General features: G+C 35.2%; 2 long non-coding RNA genes across 3 annotated transcripts; one reads left to right on the top strand and one right to left on the bottom strand.

Moving 5' to 3' along the window:
- Positions 1-951: 951 nt before the first annotated feature.
- Positions 952-2,553, top strand: LOC143205800 (uncharacterized). Of its 2 annotated transcripts, XR_013007917.1 has the most exons (3): positions 952-1,083; positions 1,644-1,807; positions 2,442-2,553. It is a non-coding gene; the product is annotated as an uncharacterized LOC143205800 (long non-coding RNA). The 2 variants fall into 2 exon arrangements; XR_013007916.1 differs by lacking the exon at positions 952-1,083 and having other exon boundaries at positions 1,594-1,807.
- Positions 2,554-16,871: 14,318 nt separating this feature from the next.
- On the bottom strand, positions 16,872-17,192 carry LOC143205795 (uncharacterized). The gene is made up of 2 exons (XR_013007912.1): positions 17,075-17,192; positions 16,872-17,016 (listed from the first exon to the last, which is right to left on the bottom strand). It is a non-coding gene; the product is annotated as an uncharacterized LOC143205795 (long non-coding RNA).
- Between the last annotated feature and the right edge of the window lie 3,080 nt (positions 17,193-20,272).

Genomic DNA, 20,272 nt, shown 5'->3' with positions numbered 1-20,272 from the left:
ATAGATCAATAATCTAAAACATATCAAAAGTAATATAAGTAGTGTTAAAAATTCATTCCAAAGCTTCTACGGTTTGAACTACTTGCCTTTAGAGAAAATCTTATATCAACAGGAATCATTTAATTTCACACTCATTAAAATTATCTAAATACAAATAGTTTTATGAAATACCTAATGGTTTCTCGTTATTAAATATTATATTGCTGTTCACTTCAGGATAAACAAAATATATCGCAGTAGATTATTGGTTATATTTATCAACGTAATATCGGAACTACTTATAAAGAACTCTTCTTTCAGTTACCTATATTTTGAGAAGAGAGAAAATGTTCCGGTATACATATGACTGGATATACACAAACACTATATATTATATATATATCGCATAATTAATATTAATACAGGTTGAACATAAAGAGCGTTTCTATTTCCATTCAAATATATTCTAAAAATATGACAGACAAGTGATCTAATTAATACAGTAACTTTGCAGTGTACCGCCATCTTTCGGTATTATAATTCCATTCAAATTTATTCGAAAAATGCGGCAGATAATTGATCTAATTAATACGTACTGTGCCGCCATCTATCGGAATTATTGTTTGTAGTTAATTCACACCCTATGCGAAAGATGGTCCTATAGACCGACTTGATTTTAGACGATCTCTTTACCCATTAGGCAACCTATATTCCCGTAATTAACCATCAGTAGGGTTATGCACTTTCTGCGCTGTTTTTTATATTTTCTTTTAGGTCGTTTGTGCTTGTATTTTCGTATACGTTTAATAATCTGTTAAGTTTGACCAGTTTTTAATTTGTTGTAATCGCACCCGTCAAGAAGGTCACAATTCCATAACCGAATATAACTACTAGCGTTGGAACTATCGACTGAAAACAGTCTAAACAGTCGATAGTGGCTAAACAGTCGAAAGGTCGATAGTCAAAAAATTGCGACTGAAAATAGTAATTACTATTATCAGTCAAATGCACGCTTCGATTGATTTATTACATTCGTGATGTTATACTGATGTTATAAATATGTTTATATTCTCCAATGGTAGTATAATCGAAGTCGGTCTTGTGGTCAGTGGGCGTTGAAATTTTCATTCGACGAGTATTCGTCGGAGATTGGTATTCGGTACAGTTGAATGCAGAAGATTTCCTTTACAGTTATGTATTCACAAAGGAACGTGTTTGGATATCGATTATAATGGAGGTTGAACAGACGTAATACAGTAGTAATCTTTGGGAATATTGTAGTTAATTATGCATCATAATACAATTTAGAGTTCCTACTATAGGCGATATCACATTTTAATTTTAATGTTGCAAAAATTGCAATTCATGTAAATTTTCTGTTCAGTGTATACTTTTTGCATTTCGATTTTGGCTGGTCGGTATTAGCAGAATATATCACCCCTGGTATCGATAAATAATTTTAGGTTTTATGTAAACTTTAAAAAAAAAATTGTACAAATTTAACTTGGACCGATCTATCACTATACGGTAAAATTTTATTAATAATTAAATTATTTATCAAATTTAACTCCAGATAAATTTTTGATATCATAAATTTTTGTTTATTAATTGCATCTTGCAATGGATATGCTTGATATAGTTTTAATTTACATATTTCTTTATAGCTACTGTACTGTTGTGGTAGCTGGTGCTCCAGCAGAGTGATTATGTGCGGGATTTATACATCAGTATGTATTCCCAAACTAAAGAAAAATTGTGTGAGAGGCAGAACCTTTGGTGGAACGCTGCGAAGGAAAGGGAGAGAGGACCGCTGGTGAAAAAAAAAAGTGTGGGTACACCCACTATAGAAATTATTTTGCAAATGCAATGAATTTTAAAAATAAATTAATTTTGCAAAAGCTCTGATCATTTACTATACCATCATTTTCTTTCCGATTTGTCAGTTCCAGCTCTGTTGTTAACAATTGATGTTTAGGTAAATTTTATTTCAGTTTTCAATAATTATGCTATTTTGATAAAATTTCATTATTTGGAATTTTTCATAACAGATTTTTTAACGCTCGTGCTATTATTAACAATATTTTATTGATATTTAGACATATTTCATTTCAGATTTCTTTTGATATTACACTGCTATAAGGAACAATAGAATTTTAGGCTAATATTATTCAGATGTTTCAGCTCTCGTACTATTATTGATTACATTTGATCTTTAAACATATTTCATTAAATATTTTTGCAGCTTTTGTACTGTTATTAAAAACAATTGTTATTTAGGCAAATTGCTTTTGAGATTATCCAGCATAAAATGTACTTTTGTACTATTATTGTTAATATATACTTTTAAGCGGTCTTATTTTAGAATTTTTCAGCACTTGATTTTTTGACATATTTCATTTCAGATATTCCAACGCCATTATTAATAATAACTGATTTCTAAACAAATGTTTTTTATCTTTTAGTCTTTTGGTATATGGTGCAAGGACGCCTCAGCTAGCAGGATTACCGTGTTAGAATATGAATCCAAGACAGGACCATGTGCAGCAACTAAATAGTAAGTCAACATAAATGAGCGAGGCGAGCACCACGGAATGGGTCCATAACAGTCTCCTTTGGTCCATTGATCGAAACACATTACCATGTTTTACCTGTCGGACCAATAAATCAGAATTTTTGTCGAACAAAGGCCTTTTATTTAATATATATATATATATATATATATATATATATATATATATATATATATATATATATATATAAATATATATATTTATATATGAACTTCTACAATCTGCCCTTGTGCAATAAGTATTATTGTTTGGTTTCCGTTATGTAATATAACCATACTAACATGTAGAGTTAGTAGTCTGCTGTACAACTTATAATCTAAACCTTGTTCTAGATACTATTCTAACTCCAATTAAAAATAATCACTAATTTTAAAGTCTATCCTAACTTATTCTAACTAACTAACGCACACATTTACGGTTTGGCGAGTGCATTAGTATGCACTAATATTCTTCCGGAGTACTTCGCACTAGCATTTCGAATTACACTCGTTATGGGTTCTATGTGTATATCGCATTGAATTAATTTGTTGGACACCTAATATGGGGCATTGACGACGACTCGCAACATTTTATTCTGGAACCTCTGGAGGATATCTATGTTAGATTTGCAAGTAGTACCCCACAGTTCAATACCATAGGTCCAGATGGGCCTAAGTATTGATTTATACGACAAAAACCTTGTTATCTAATGATAATTTAGATTTACGCCCTATCAGCCGATACGTTTGGTTTAGTTTAAGCCCAAGCTGTTTGCGTTCTGTCACTATATGTTTTTCCAAGACAGACGTCGATCAAAATGTATTCCCAGATAGTTAACGTTATCTGCTCGCGGAAACTTATGATTATTCAATTTTACTGAGAGACAGGTTCTTCTGCAAAGGGTGAATGTTATATGGGTAGATTTTGCCTCATTTGATTTGATACGCCAGGTTTTCAACCACAATTCGACTTTGTTAAGATGAAGTTGGAGGTTTTTGTGGCTGATATTGGATCCTCGTGTGACCGCTGTATCGTCAGTATATGTTGCGACAGTAATGTTTTGTGAGGTCGGTGGTTCAGCTGTATACATAAGATATAACAATGGACCGAGAACACTGCTCTGCGGAACATCCGAATATATAGGCTGTAGGTCAATGTATTCGTCACCCTGTTTGACAATAAAATGTCTGTCTGAGAGGTACGATTTCAGCAATTACAAATGCGTATGGAGCAAAAGATTTTTCAATTTAACAAGCAGTCCAGTGTGCCACACTTTGTCGAGGGCCTGAGAAAAATCGAAAAATGAAGCTTATCATTTAAGTTTTTTGTTAATTTGGTTGACTACTCTATGTATATGTTCTGTTGTTCGGTATTTATTACGCAAGCCAAATTGATGGTCTTGAATAACATTTATCTCTTCTGCGATTAATTTTAATCTATTAATGTATAGTTTTTCGAAAAGTTTTGAGATGACAGGTAACAGGCTCATAGGATAAGAGGACACGTCTTATTATTTTTCCAATGATTCAAAGTCATAAAGATTTGAGCCACTTTCCAGATGCTAGGAAATTAATTAAGTCTTAGCATGGCATTAAATATGAATGTTTTTAATTTGATGCACTTTCCTGAGAATTCTTTCAAGATTCTTTTAGCAATTAGGTCAAAACTGGGAGCTTTTTTATAATAATTTTTTTTAGGTATTGTTTGTTTAACATCTTTAACAGTAAATTCCTTAAGATCCATTTGAAACGGAGTGTTAAGAAATTCCATTATGTTATTTTCTTCTGTTGCGGGTATTTCAAATGGGTACGTATTAAATACGGTTTTTAAGTGTTTAGAGAAAACTTCCGCTTTACCTTTGTCATTCCTAGCCCATGTATTGTTAATTTTAATGATAAATTTAGTGATAACAAACTGTCTGATTTTTCTCTAAATAATTGCCAGTTGGTTTTTGTGTTATGCAAATAAAGTGATTTTGTTTTGTTGAGATATTTGAGTTCACTGTTATAATAACTGGTGAGTGGTCAGATGATAGATCGAGGCATGATTCTGCTTTGCACGTTTTGTTATTAATATTTTTTGTAACACAAAAGTCTATGGTATCGGGAATTTTATTTCTACCTGACAGCCAATATGTTGGCTCACTAGTAGATATATTCTTTATATTATGGGCCTTCATTGTTTTGACTAATTATCTGTCTTTTGGTGTTCTTAGTCTAGAAACCTACATAACATGTTTTGTATTGTAGTCTCCCACGGTAATGAACCTATTACCCAGCGTGAAGAGAAGCCCCGTGTGCCCAGAAGAAGCCGTGGTATTGTGCTGCCTTGTCGTGTTTAGGTGGACAATATATAGCATTAATTGTTAATGGCCCATGCACTTACTCAATAGTTAGAATGGTGGCTTGTAAATATTTCTCACTGAATTTCTCTCTTTCACGGTGCCTTATATTTCACTGATCATTATAGATGTTCCTCCATTTGCTTCACCATCTGGGTGTTTTGTGTGATACAGCTTGTATTTCGGAATCTCTAAATATTTTTTATCCGTGAAATGTGTTTCGGATACCATCATGATATCAATATTTTGTTCATACAAAAACCAAGTGATGTATTGGTGCTTTAGACGAGTTAGATGGTATGGGCTGTTTTGGTGGCTGTAAATTTCTTTTTTCTGTCAGTGCTGAATACAGTTTGTGTTGTAACGCTTTATGGACTAGGCATTCCCTATGGCGCAATTTATTTTGTCGTCACGTGTTTTGCGTATGCAATTATTGGTCGCATAACGATGCGACGAAATGAACGAAATGCGCAGGGGAGCGTATTTCGCGCATCTGTACAACTTGCGACAGTTTGTCTTAGTATGCCCATATGCTTGGAATCTGGCGCATTGTTGAATGAGTTTTTGGACATTGTTGTTTCGGAGTTCCGTGCTAGCTCTCGAAGAGAACGGTCGTGTCCGGTCCGCCGAACCTACCTACGCCTCCGAGAATCACCTGAAACTTTCTCTAAGACGGTCGATCCGTTATCACGTTTCCACCAGTGCCTACTTAAAAAAAAGCGTCTGTAAGCGCCGAAACGGCGCATTTACAGACAACGTTTAACGTTTGCAAACGCCGGAAAGCGTTTGACAAGCGGGGCAATGGCGTACCGCTCGCCAGAGCCAGCGCCGTCTTCAGAAAGTTGCCGTCAAAAACCGACAAATGTGCCGATGATAGCCCTGACGATGCCCGGATGATGGGTCCTGTTCTCATCGAGTATTTAAAAAATAAAAAGGCAGAGCTCAAATTTGAGTTTACTCAACTGCGAATATTGCTAACGAAGTAAGGAGACGAGCTCTCCGCAATGCGGATGATGCTACAAGACGTCCTTACTAAACCCACCCCGGCGCAGTTAGTACATCAATCTGAAGAGACACCAAATGAAATCACATCTCAACGGCTAGAAAATGAAGATCCGGATGATGGATTCACCGTGGTGGGAAAGAGGAGCCCCATCACACCACCACAACCAAGTCAGCTGTCGAAGGCCGTCGATAAGGCTAGATATGCAGCTGCAACCAAGCCAGCTGCCAAGCCGTCCACCCAACCTATCCAGCAGAGAACCAAGGCCAACTCGCAGCCATCATCCTCTAGAAATGCCGTCAGATCAGCGTCCGCCAAGCCGCTAACTAAGACAGCTATCGAGCCAACGCCCAAACCACCGGCCGTCAAGACTACCCAGCCTATTCAGGTAAGTAGCCAGGCTATTAATTCACTAAACACCTACAGAGTAAAACGAGAAGTAAAGGAATCCATTAAAGCCTGGCGATCCGAGAAATGGAACTCATTTCTAGCGGACCAAAGGCTGGATGGCCCAGCAACATTCTGGCGACTCTCTAAAAGCCCCGTGGCGAAGGCGCAAAACGTCATACCCCCTCTCCCCCCTATAATCAACAGAGACAGGAACTTTTGCAGTCACCGACTACGAAAAGCTAAAAACTAAAATACTCACGCAAATGATCAGCAAGATTCGGAATAAAAAGGCCCCGAGTTTCGATAATATTTCGATAGCCCAATGCTTCATGCTCTTAATGGTTTTACGAAAACAAACAATATCATTCCAGATGAGCAATTCGGGTTCCGCGCCAAACACTCAGCCATTCATCAGGCCCATCGGCTGGCCGGAAAAATCAACTGTGCTTTTAACCGACGTGAAAGACTTGGAGCGGTCTTCTTGGACCTAACCAAATCCTTTGACAAGGTTTAGCACGAAGGCTTAGTAGCGAAATGCATCCGATTAGGTCTACCTGATGACCCAACAGCTCTTATCAAATAATTTCTGTCAGGACGATCGTTCCAGGTGAAGATTGAAGATATCCTCTCTATCCGGAAAACCATCGACGAAGGAGTTCCACAAGGCTCCCTCCTGGCACCCGCTCTATTTAAAATTTTTCTTTCAGATATCCCTAGGAGACCACAAGTTGAACCTGCTTTTTACGCAGGCGACACTGCTTACTTTGCTTCTTCAAGGGTAGCACCGCACATCCGAAGCGCACTCCAAAAACAACTCGATGAGACGGTCCAGTGGTTACATTTCTGGAGGTTGCAGGTCAACCCACAGAAATCCCAGGCCATCTTCTTCCTCAAGAAGCGTTTTGCACCGAACATTTCGCGTCTTAAAATCGAGAACGCCGCAATCCCATGGTCAGAAGAAGCCGCCTATCTCGGTCTTGTCTTCAATCGCAAATTTAGGTGGAATTCTCACATTCAAAAGTCCCTCCATAAAGGTCAAGGTATTGTTAATTTGCTGCCCGCTTATCAACCGGGCCAGCAGGCTTCCTCTATCTATAAAATCTCTCCTGTACAAGATGCTGGTTCGATCAGTCGTTCTATACGGCTTCAGTGTCTATCTAAAAAAAAACAGACGTTCCCCAAGTTCACGATTTTATATCCAAGGTTTACGCGAGATATTTCTCCACTCTTCGTCTCTCGGACAATAGATGTATTACCGAGCTGGGAAATATTTTAAGCCAATAACTCATGCGGCTCTTGATAGCTTTATTCTATCACAGCCGACACTACCCCGTCATGCTCTAACTCCAAATTGTCTTGACCTTCTCCGGCGAGCCATTAACTCATGTACCGCAAGCTGCGTGGTGTGATAACGACGCCACGTCCTTGCCTGGCTCTTGTGCCTCTTAACGGTGTTACCGGTTAGGGATATCCTCCTTACTAACAATAAGAACTATCAGTTAGGGTCATTGGATCAGCTGATAGGGTGGGGTTTAGTGGGTAGCCCAGAGGCAGTCTCCACAATAACCAATCCAACTCGCTTATTCCTGCGGGTCTTCCCGACCAGGTATCCGTAACAGGATTCCCCTACCCGGTTGCAGGCCAAAAAAAAGTAATGCGCCACATTTATGCTTATACAGATTTATATGTAATATATGTCGTTTTATTTTTTTTGTAGTTTGCTTGTGAATAACTATATATTGTAAATTAACATAACATTATCTTGGAACGCTAGTTTCCGAGGGCAAAAAAAATATTTAAATGATAAATAGTAAGATACTTTTGACTGGCATAATAGGTATTACTTTGGACTGGTATAATAGGTAATACTTATTTGATAAACTTTCGCGATTTTTGTCCAAGCCTCTTGCAGATCCAGAATAATGTTTTACAGTAGTATTAGTTTTACAGTAGTAAGTATATTAAATATTTGTAATAAATACATTTTCTGATAGGAAAACTCTACTTTAAACTTCAACAATTGATTTTGTTGGCTATTTTAAAGCCCATGAAATAATGACCACCGAGTAATCTGGTGAAAGATATCCCAATGATGTCTTTAATTATACGATTAATAAGTGGACTGCAATTTTCCATCAAATCCAGGATTTTAACAAGTGAGTGAAGAAAAAATGACAAAATTGTTTATTAGATATCATAAATAAAAGACAATTTTAGAAATGAATACGATATGCGGGAAATCTACATTTTTAGATCCTAGATTTAAAAAAAGCAGGATTAGGTATTGCAAATAATGCAGAGGCGATACAAAAAGTTATCACAAAAGAGGTATCTTCTATTCTAACTTCAAAAAATACAAATATAGTTCCACAACTCCAAATTCAAGACATCTGGAGATATTTTGGTGATTTCATACGCCGCCTTATTATTTCCATTAGGTTTTAAATCAATATAGAACATAGGCGGGATGTTTTATAATCGTGCGATGTCGTATTTTATGAATATTTAAGAGCTCGTAGCCTTTTTCAGCTAGGGCTACCTTGATGGTGTTAAAGTCCGTCCCGTGATCTAATCCTTTTAACACGAATGCTCTCTAGGATTTTCGCCTGAATGTATGGTATTGGTTGTTTCTTTCATTTAATATTTTTACTAGGATTTTAAAGTGCTCCGCTTCTAACAACTGGATTTTAACTCTTTCATAGGTCACTGTTTTAATAGTGTAGTACGTAGTAATGGCTTTCAATGGGTCATGGATATGTTTTATTACTCCTACCTTATAGACTGTTATTGGTGGTAGCTTGGGAACAACTTTTTCAGGCTTTGGTTGTATATTCTCTTCAATTTATTCCGACAGGTTGTTAAAGCTGTTTTTTGTTTCTAATGTTTTTATAACCAATAGTCACTGAGCCTTGTTTGTTTCCCCGCGATTTCTTCTTCTGGGCCTCTCAATCATTTTTGTTAATGACTGTAGTCTATTCTGATGGTGGAGTTTACGTTATTGCTGATTGTTCTAATCTTATATCAAAGTATGCAGGAGATTTGATTGAATCGCTGTAGTTTGCTATTTTTAGATATTTAATATTTTATTTTATACGTTTTTAAAACTCAAATATATAATATTTTTTTAAAGGTATCTTTCTAGAGCTTGGAGCGTATTGAAAATACGTCTCCACCCCATGAATGTTGGAACCGAACTGACTGTGTATATGAACGCATTATCATCGTTAGACATGGCAGTGTTAATAGAAATATGCTTGTCAAATTACATCATCATTCATCATTTCAGCGAGAGATGCGAATGAGAGGACCGACTGAATACCACGATATTGTCGCCCGAATTGCAAGGGAAGCTTTCCCATTCTATCGAACATCGAGTGTGAAGATTTTAGTTACTTTTTACCATTTTTGCGCAACTTACCGTTGGCTTTCGTTCAAAAATGTTTCACGGTTGTAGCCCCTCCGTGAATGCTATACCTGAGGAAACCCCCTCCATATTGTTTTTTTCGAAATAATATTACTTAATAGCATAGAAAGCCTGATCTTGATATTTTGGTTAATCGCCGATTAGGATTGCAATATAATATTTTTAGTAATTAATTTTATTCGAATAATTACATCTAATGACCACATCGTTACTGCTTTTCAGTGGTGTTCATCCTAAACACTGTTTTATAGCCAAATTATAATTACTGGACTACTAGGTCCGTTTTCACTCTCGCAACCATCCGGTGCAATTCATACTTCTATCACACATCTTCTTAAATATTCGTTTAATATTTTGTTGAGAACCGCAAAATAGTTATTTTACTCTAAAATTACTGCATTGCGACTTGTCGAATAGCGAGTAGAAGATGATAATGCCAGCACAAATATGCTTTAGTATAAACCCCTATGTCGATATGTCTCACTCATCGCACCTTTCACCTCCTATAAATCTGAAACTCGTAGAAAAGAACTGTTAAAATTAGGTTGTACTCCTATTATATATTATAATAGTTTTATTAAAATGTTGGATGCACCTGCAAGCCATAGGGCCAATGTGTCTTCATATTCATATTGTCATATATATGCAATTATAATTTATTAAAATAAAATGTTCGTTCTCTTTGTTTGTTTGTTCTATTTAATGTTATAACTAAAAATAATGAGAGGGAAATTAATAGATTTCTAAATAAATGTATATCAATTTCTGTTGTTATTTTCCTTCATATGAAATATAGGTAATGTAGAACCGATTGGCGGAAATAAGGTAATAATTAGGAACTTAAATGTCTCCAATAGACAATAAGTGATAAATGATACGTATAAAGTGATGCATGAAATGAGGGGAATTGTTATAAACATTAGTTAAATTAATAAAATTATGTAAATAATAAAAGTTCAACGATTTTGATAATTGTTAGAATCGGTTCGGTGAAGACGATGGGCAATTAAAACACCGGATTCAACTGTATTTGTAATTTCAAACAACCCGCTTAAAGCTATAGCTTGGGTGGGGTGACATTGACACCAGCATGTGCCGTAGCGTTGATACAACTCCTTATTTCAAGGCCACTATTGTAACATTAATTTAGGCAACCATATATTCATGGGCATGGTGACAATTTATGCGCCGCCATCTATCCGAAAGATGGTCCTATCGAACGACTTGATTTTAGACGATCTCTTTACCCGTTAGACAACCGATATTCCTATAATTAACCATCAGTAGGGGGTAACCACTTTCTGCGCTGTATTTCCTATTTTTTTTTAGGTCGTTTGTGCTTGTATTTGCGTATACGTTTAATAAACTGTTAAGTTTGACCAGTATTTAATTTGTTGTAATCGCACCCGTCAAGAAGGTCACAATTCCATAACCGAAAATAACTACTAGCGTTGGGAACTATCCACTGAAAACAGTCGAAACATAAAAAATAGCGACTGAAAATAGTAATTACTATTATCAGTCAAATGCACGTCAAAATCAATCGGTTTTATTACATTCGTGATGCTAGGCAAAGATGTAGGGTTTCGTGTCAGTATAAAATGTGTGATAGGTAAGGACGGAGATGAATGCTTGGAGCTGTTAATTTGAAATATGTTTATATTTTCCAATGGTAGTATAAGCGAGACAGAGAAGTATATATATTCATTCGCGTACTAACTTTAAAAAAGGAACGGAAAATAAAATTATTAATTTCTATTAACATGTTATAAATAATATAATTTTAAAGTAGGAATCCTTATATTCTGAATGTTCTGTGGATTTGTAAAAAGGAATGTAATAATAACACCATAAATGTTCTATCGTGTTTAAATATATTAATTGCTATTTTTAAATTACATAGTATAATAAATATAAATAGCACAGAACAACTTAAACAAAATCTAAAACTAAAGGTGTTTGATAACCATAACTACTAAATAAAATGTAAACGTATAACTAATTATTGAAAAATCTAATCTATGACGAACCTAAAAATGATTATACAACAACTACCAGACTCTTTTTAAATAAAATTTCTTTTATTTTAGAACGGAAATATTTTCAATTTACTGTTCAGGGATATTGTCATGATCAACTTTTCTCCTGTAAGGCGATTTCTTCGAACATTATTATTTGCCCAGATTTTGAAAAAACTCCTTCCGAGGGGAGAGATGTTGCGTGTATATAGTAGTAATAAATTGCATTTCCAAATAATATAAAATCTTGGTCAATAGTTGTGCCTTGAATTTCGAGTTATGGAACTATATTTATATTTTTTGAAGTTAGAAATTGAAGTTTGAAGGAGGATTATTTGCAATACCAAATCCGGCTTTTTTAAACCAAGAATATAAAAAATTTCTAAAATTGCCAGTCATGTATTGATGACATCTAATAGACAATTTTATAATTTTTCCCCGTTCACTTGTTAAAATCCTGGATTTGGTGGAATGTTCAAGTCCTCTTATTAATGGTATAATTAAAGAGATCTTGAGATATCTCTCACCAGATAACTCGGTGGTTATTATTTCAATGGGCTTTAAAATTTTAACACATTCTGTTAAGATAGTCATTCGTCAACAAATAAAAACTGTGGTGCTCTTCTTAATAGCCATTAAAATAAATTATTGCATAGTAAAGTAGAGTTTTCCTATCAGAAAATGTGTTTATTACAAATATTTAATATTTAATTTATTTTTAATTACTACTAATTTTAATAATACTACTAATTTAATTAATACTAATTTTAATAAACTAATAGTTTATTTAATTACTACTAACCTCTTTGTATTATTTTTATTAGTGTTGGGAACAATCGACTGAAATCGCCTTTTTTTTGCTTGGAACCGGGTAGTGGTATCCTGGTTACGGATTCCTCGTCGGGAAGTCCCGCCGGAATAAGCGAGTTGGACTGGTTATGTGGAGACCGCTTCTGGGCTACCAACTAATCCCCACCCTATCAGCTGATCCAATGACCCTAACTGATACTTCTTACTGTTAGTAAGGAGGGTGCTCGTAACCGATAACACTGTTAAGAGGCACAAGGGCCAGGCAAGGACGTGGCGTCGTTGTCACACCACGCAACTTGCGGTACATGAGTTAATCGCTCGCCGGAGAAAGTCGAGACAATTTGGAGTTAGAGCACGACGGGGTAATGTCGGCTGTGATAGAATAAGGCTACGAAGAGCCAAATGAGTTATTGGCCTAAAATATCGGCCAGCTCGGTAATACATCTATTGTCCGAGAGACGAAGAGTGGAGGACTTGGGGGACGTCTGTTTCTCTATGAATTTGATTGTTCCTGACGAACCAGGGGGCATTGATTATTCTTCTGAGAATTTTGTTTTGGAAGACTTGAAGACGTTCCATCTAGCTAGGTGAGACGTATTTTAGATAGACACTGGAGCAGCATAGAACGACTGATCGAACCAGCATCTTGTACAGGAGAGATTTTATAGATAGAGGAAGCCTGCTGGCCCGGTTGATAAGCGGGAACAGCAAAGTAACAATACCTTGCCCTTTATGGAGGGACTTTTGAATGTGGGAATTCCACCTAAATTTGCGATCGAAGACAAGACCGAGATAGGTGGCTTCTTCTGACCATGGGATTTCGGCGTTCTCGATTTTAAGACGCGAAATGCTCGGTGCAAAACGCTTCTTGTGGAAGAAGATGGCCTGGGTTTTCTGTGGGTTGACCTGCAACCTCCAGAAATGTAACCACTGGACCGTCTCATCGAGTTGTTTTTGGAGTCTGCTTCGGATATGCGGTGTTACTCTTGAAGAAGCAAAGTAAGCAGTGTCGCCTGCGTAAAAAGCAGCCTCAACTTGTGGTCTCCTAGGGATATCTGAAAGAAAAATATTAAATAGAGCGGGTGCCACTGGGGAGCCTTGTGGAACTCCTGCATCGATGGTTTTCCGGCTAGAGAAAATATCTTATCTTAATCTTCACCTGAAACGATCGTCCTGACAGAAATTGTCAAAGGCTTTGGTTAGGTCCAAGAAGACCGCTCCAAGTCTCTCACGAAGAGTGAAAGTGAATTGGTGTGGTGGAAGTGCAGGGTGAATCAAATTTACAAGAAAATTAAAGTTTTCTGATAAATTTGAATCAGAATAGAATCTAATTATTAGATACTATTCGGACTATTTTGTTCTCTTGTTTAATCGTGCAGTTTGATTGCCAAAATTAAGCCTGTACAGAGGAGAAAGAGGATAAACAAAGGACTTTGGGAGGGTGAAACCTATCCGAAAATAAAGAGTGAGTGTGTGCACAGTGATTGTGTATGCAAAACAGTGACCAGTGCGAAGGTCGGTAACCAAGTGGCGACAAGTCAAAGGGGAACGAAGCGCTGGAATCAAGGTAAGTGATAGTCAATAAGGATTAAGTAACGCAGTGTTGTGGAATTACAGTCCCATACACAGTTTTCAAAATTTTTTAAATTCTAAATTTATATAAGAACAAAAACCAGCAAATTTATCCGGCTTTGATAACGCAATCAGACATTAAAATATCATTAAATATCTGGGAAATTCCACAACGTGCGTCACCGATCATCAAAGTCGGGGTGGAGTTTTATTATACAGATAGCAATAATAATAAATATATACTGCTAATTCATCATTAAACTTTAATTAAATTCATTAATAATCAAATTAATCTTTACGGCTAGCAATATAAATATACACTATTAATTCATCATAAAATTCAAATTAAATTCTTATATAAAGTTTATAACAGGGCGGTATTGGGATACGATCAACAGTATATTACATTATTGTACGTGGGAAAACCAATTAAGGGCGTGACCCAACATTAAATTAATTAAAAAAGGCGGTGTTGGGTTACTAATATAATTAGCGGTAAGGAGGTCACAATGGCCTCTAAAGAAGCGACCGCAGAGGCCACCTCGGCCTCAATTAATGAGGGAGACTGGTTTAACAACCCAGCCCTAATCAAAATAAGGGCGGCAACAGAGCCGACAGAAGGCAGCCCAAGAAGAACGAGGTCGCAGACCACGGATGAAAGAAAATCCGTGGAAAATAACGACGCGGCTGAAGATATAACACACGAGGAACAGCTGGAGGAGCTGAAGAGTATGTCGGTTAAAAGCTTGGTAGACCTGTCGGAGAGGCAGGCCGAAAGGATGAGGCAATTAATCACGCGGGAAAACCCGTTGGCTAAAAAATTAGCCATCACCAAAGCCGACGCTAAAACAGTTGATTGAGGAAAATTGACCTACTCTTAAAGGTCATATATGTAATGTCCATGGAGCTGGACATTAAAAGAAAATCCGAGGAGGCCAACAAGGGATTGGAAAGCTTGGAAGAATCCATCGGGAAAAAGAGGGAGAGAATGGACAAGAAGTGGGAGCGTAGGATGGCTAGACTGGAAAAACTCATCGCAAAACCAAAACCCGACGAATCCACCTCCACAAACGATAAAAATTAACAAAATGGGCCCGCGAAAACCGCCAAACCTACCAAGACGCCCAGCAATGAAAAGGGGATGGCGGGGAGCGACATGGCGACGAAAGAAACGACAAAAAAAGACGACAAAAGACGACAAAATTTCAACGCCCACTGACCACAAGACCGACTTCGATTATACTATCATTGGAGAATATAAACATATTTATAACATCAGTATAACATCACGAATGTAATAAATCAATCGAAGCGTGCATTTGACTGATAATAGTAATTACTATTTTCAGTCGTAATTTTTTGACTATCGACCTTTCGACTGTTTTGCCACAATCGACTGTTTAGACTGTTTTCAGTCGATAGTTCCAACGCTAGTAGTTATTTTCGGTTATGGAATTGTGACCTTCTTGACGGGTGCGATTACAACAAATTAAAAACTGGTCAAACTTAACAGATTATTAAACGTATACGAAAATACAAGCACAAACGACCTAAAAGAAAATATAAAAAACAGCGCAGAAAGTGCATAACCCTACTGATGGTTAATTATGGGAATATAGGTTGCCTAATGGGTAAAGAGATCGTCTAAAATCAAGTCGGTCTATAGGACCATCTTTCGCATAGGGTGTGAATTAACTACAAACAATAATTCCGATAGATGGCGGCACACTACGTATTAATTAGATCAATTATCTGCCACATTTTTCGAATAAATTTGAATGGAATTAGAAACGCTATATATATATATATATATATATATATATATATATATATATATATATATAATACCGAAAGATGGCGGTACACTGCAAAGTTGTGTACTGTATTAATTAGATCACTTATCTGCCGTATTTTTAGAATATATTTAAATGGAAATAGAAACGCTATTTATGTTCAACCTGTATTAATATTAATTATGCGATATATATAATATATAGTGTTTGTGTATATCCAGTCATATGTATACCGGAACATTTTCTCTCTTCTCAAAATATAGGTAACTGAAAGAAGAGTTCTTTATATTTAGTTCGGATATTACGATGATAAATATAACCAATAATCTAGTGAGATATATTTTGTTTATCCTGAACTGAATAGCAATATAATATTTAATAACGAGAAACCATTAGGCATTTCATAAAACTATTTGTATTTTGATAATTTTAATGAGTGTGAAATTAAATGATTCCTGTTGATATAAAATTTTCTCTAAAGGCAAGTAGTTCAAACCGTAGAAGCTTTGGAATGAATTTTTAACACTACTTATATTACTTTTGATATGTTTTAGATTATTGATCTATTACTCAAAATTGGTGTTCTATAAAGTTTTAAATAACGTAATATTTATAAGGGAATTATGTTACCTCATGCTATCGAAGAGTGTTGAATAGCAAGACATTAGCACCTACTAATCGGATATTATATAACTTAAATAAGCATTGGTACTGTTATAGTTAAGTAGCAATAAGGTGATTATATTTCGTCAGTTTTATATATACCTATGATTAGATCACATCATCAAGCAACTATATATATTTATATATATGGTAATTATTTACAATATTTGTACTTAGCGACAGTGTCATTTAGTTATTTTAATTATAACAATACAACAATATTTATTAACAATAATAACCATAACCATTATATTACATAATTTCGTCATATTACATTACTATGTATAATAATAATTACAAACAACTATTATAAATATTCTAAACTAATATAACACTATAACAATTCAAATTTGCTCTTGTCATTCTGCATCGGTAAACATTTCAATCAAGCTTTGTGCGACGTCTTGCCTTATCACAGTTCCATCTTTGGATAACACTATAGGCGTTCCTGAATCATAAGGATTAACGATGTGTCTGAAATTTAAAAATTGAATTATGTTGCTGTATCTGATTGTTTTTCAGATTATCTTACATTATTCTCTTTTGTTTAATGCGCTTATTGAATATCCACTTGATGGAGGCCGTAGGTTTGCTTAGATTTTGATCTTTAATCATGCCCTGATATTCTGCAATACCAGCTATCATTTGTTCCTTTTCGGCGTAATACAGTAATTTAATTTGTTTACCAATCTAAAATGTAGTAAATTGTTATATAAATAATATGAAATAATTTAACTGTATAATTTGAAACGCTATTGAATAAAAAAACTGTTAAAATAACCCCAACCTGACTATAGTAAATAATTTTTTTTTCGGTATACGGAGAAAATACCCATTTATTCCAACTTTGACTAATTCTAATATTTCTTAACTCTTTAGCTTTAATAAATATGTATAGCGGATTATCTGCATATAAAATAAACCTGTTTGCGGTTTGGTGCATGGTAAATAGATATGGATTAGAACTTTCGCCCTGGGATGGATTATAAATGTTGTTGACGGAATTCAGATCATTTTGTGGGTCATTAAAATCTATAATGGAAATTTTGAGTAGCCATGAAGTAAGATGTACTATTTAAATAATACTTTGAGACTTGTTAGGTTCGTTTTCTTTTGCCGAAGGTGTACTGGTATTTTGATTTAAGTTTTCACTGTTGCTTTCAAAAAATTCACTCAAAATTGATGTGTACGCAGAAGTACGCATATAATTATTATCATGAGAGTAATTCATGATAGTTTTGTATTAAATCACCTACCTACTATTAAATTGCACTATGGATACAGACTAATAAAAAATTGGAAAGTCAATATTATTTAGTGGCAGCTAACAGTATTTATATTTAACAAATGAACGTGTATGTATCTAGATTGAAAATAGGAGCATTTGATTGGTTTATATGTGGCGGTATTTAAAGACAATCAGATGGCGGCACATAAATTGTCACCATGCGCCATGAATATGTGGTTGCCTAAATTAATGTTATAATATTCGCTTTGAAATATAAAATTGTAACAACCCTACGGCACATGCTGGTGTCAAAGTCACCCCACCCGAGCTATAGCTTTAAGCGAGTTGTTTGTGAATTACAAATACAGTTGAATCCAGTGTTTTAATTGCCCATCACCTTCACCGAACCGGTTCTAACAATTATCAAAATCATTGAACGTTTATCATTTGCATAATTTTATTAATTTAACTAATGTTTGTAACAATTCCCCTTATTTCATGCATCACTTTACACGTATCACTTATCAATCATTGTCTATTGGGAACATTTTAGTTCCTAATTATTACCTTATTTCCGTCAATCGGTTCTACATTACCTATATTTCATAAGAAGGAAAATAACAACAGAAATTGATATACATTTATTTAGAAATCTATTAATTTCCTTCTCATTATTTTTAGTTATAACATTAAATAGAACAAACAAACAGAGAGAACGAACATTTTATTTTAAAAAGTTATAAGTGCATATATATGACAATATAAATATGAAGACACATCAGCCCTATGGCTTGCTGGTGCATCTAACATTTTAATAAAACTATTATAACATATAATAGGAGAGTACAACCTAATTTTAACAGTTTTTTTCTACGAGTTTCAAATTTTTATGAAGCCGAAAGGTACGATTAGCGAGACATATAGACATAGGGGTTTATATTAAAGCATATTTATGCTGGCATTATCATGTTCTACTTCCTATTCGACAAGGCGCCGAACAGTAATTTTAGAGTAGAGTAACTATTGTTCCGTTCTCAACAAAATATTAAGACAGGACCACGTGCAGGAACTAAATAGTAAGTCAACATAAATGAGCGAGGCCAGCACCACGGAATTGGTCCATAACAGTCTCCTTTGGTCCATTACCATGTTTAAACACATTACCATGTTTTACCTGTCGGACCAATAAATCAGAATTTTTGTCGAATAAAGGCCTTTTATTTAATATATATATATATATATATATATATATATATATATATATATATATATATATATATATATATATATATATACATAAATATATATATATATATATATATATATATATATATATATATATATATATATATATATATATATATATTGAAACTTCTACAATCTGCCCTTGTGCAATAAGTATTATTGTTTGGTTTTCGTTATGTAATATAACCATACTAACATGTAGAGTTAGTAGTCTGCTGTACAACTTATAATCTAAACCTTGTTCTAGATACTATTCTAACTCCAATTAAAAATAATCATTAATTTTAAAGTCTATCCTAACTTATTCTAACTAACTAACTCACACATTTACGGTTTGGCGAGTGCATTAGTATGCATTAATATTCTTCCGGAGTACTTCGCACTAGCACTTCGAATTACACTCGTTATGGGTTCTATGTGTATATCGCATTGAATTAGTTTGTTGGACACCTAATATGGGGCATTGACGACGACTCGCAACATTTTATTCTAGAACCTCTGGAGGATATCTATGTTAGATTTGCAAGTAGTACCCCACAGTTCAATACCATAGGTCCAGATGGGCCTAAGTATTGATTTATACGACAAAAACCTTGTTATCTAATGATAATTTAGATTTACGCCCTATCAGCCGATACGTTTGGTTTAGTTTAAGCCCAAGCTGTTTGCGTTCTGTCACTATATGTTTTTCCAAGACAGACGTCGATCAAAATGTATTCCCAGATAGTTAACGTTATCTGCTCGCGGAAACTTATGATTATTCAATTTTACTGAGAGACAGGTTCTTCTGCAAAGGGTGAATGTTATATGGGTAGATTTTGCCTCATTTGATTTGATACGCCAGGTTTTCAACCACAATTCGACTTTGTTAAGATGAAGTTGGAGGTTTTTGTGGCTGATATTGGATCCTCGTGTGACCGCTGTATCGTCAGTATATGTTGCGACAGTAATGTTTTGTGAGGTCGGTGGTTCAGCTGATACATAAGATATAACAATGGACCGAGAACACTCCCCTGCCGAACACCCGAATATATAGGCTGTAGGTCAATGTATTCGTCACCCTGTTTGACAATAAAATGTCTGTCTGAGAGGTACGATTTCAGCAATTACAAGTGCGTATGGAGCAAAAGCTTTTTCAATTTAACACGCAGTCCAGTGTGCCACACTTTGTCGAGGGCCTGAGAAAAATCGAAAAATGAAGCTTATCATTTAAGTTTTTGTTAATTTGGTTGACTACTCTATGTATGTGTTCTGTTG

This window comes from Rhynchophorus ferrugineus, unplaced genomic scaffold (genome assembly GCF_030347505.1).
Source record: "Rhynchophorus ferrugineus isolate W39M unplaced genomic scaffold, kcgeb_rfMv2 rfM17, whole genome shotgun sequence".
Classification (NCBI taxonomy): Eukaryota; Metazoa; Arthropoda; class Insecta; order Coleoptera; family Curculionidae; genus Rhynchophorus; species Rhynchophorus ferrugineus.
Note: the sequence above shows the minus strand (reverse complement) of the source record. Positions and strands in the feature narration are given on the sequence as shown.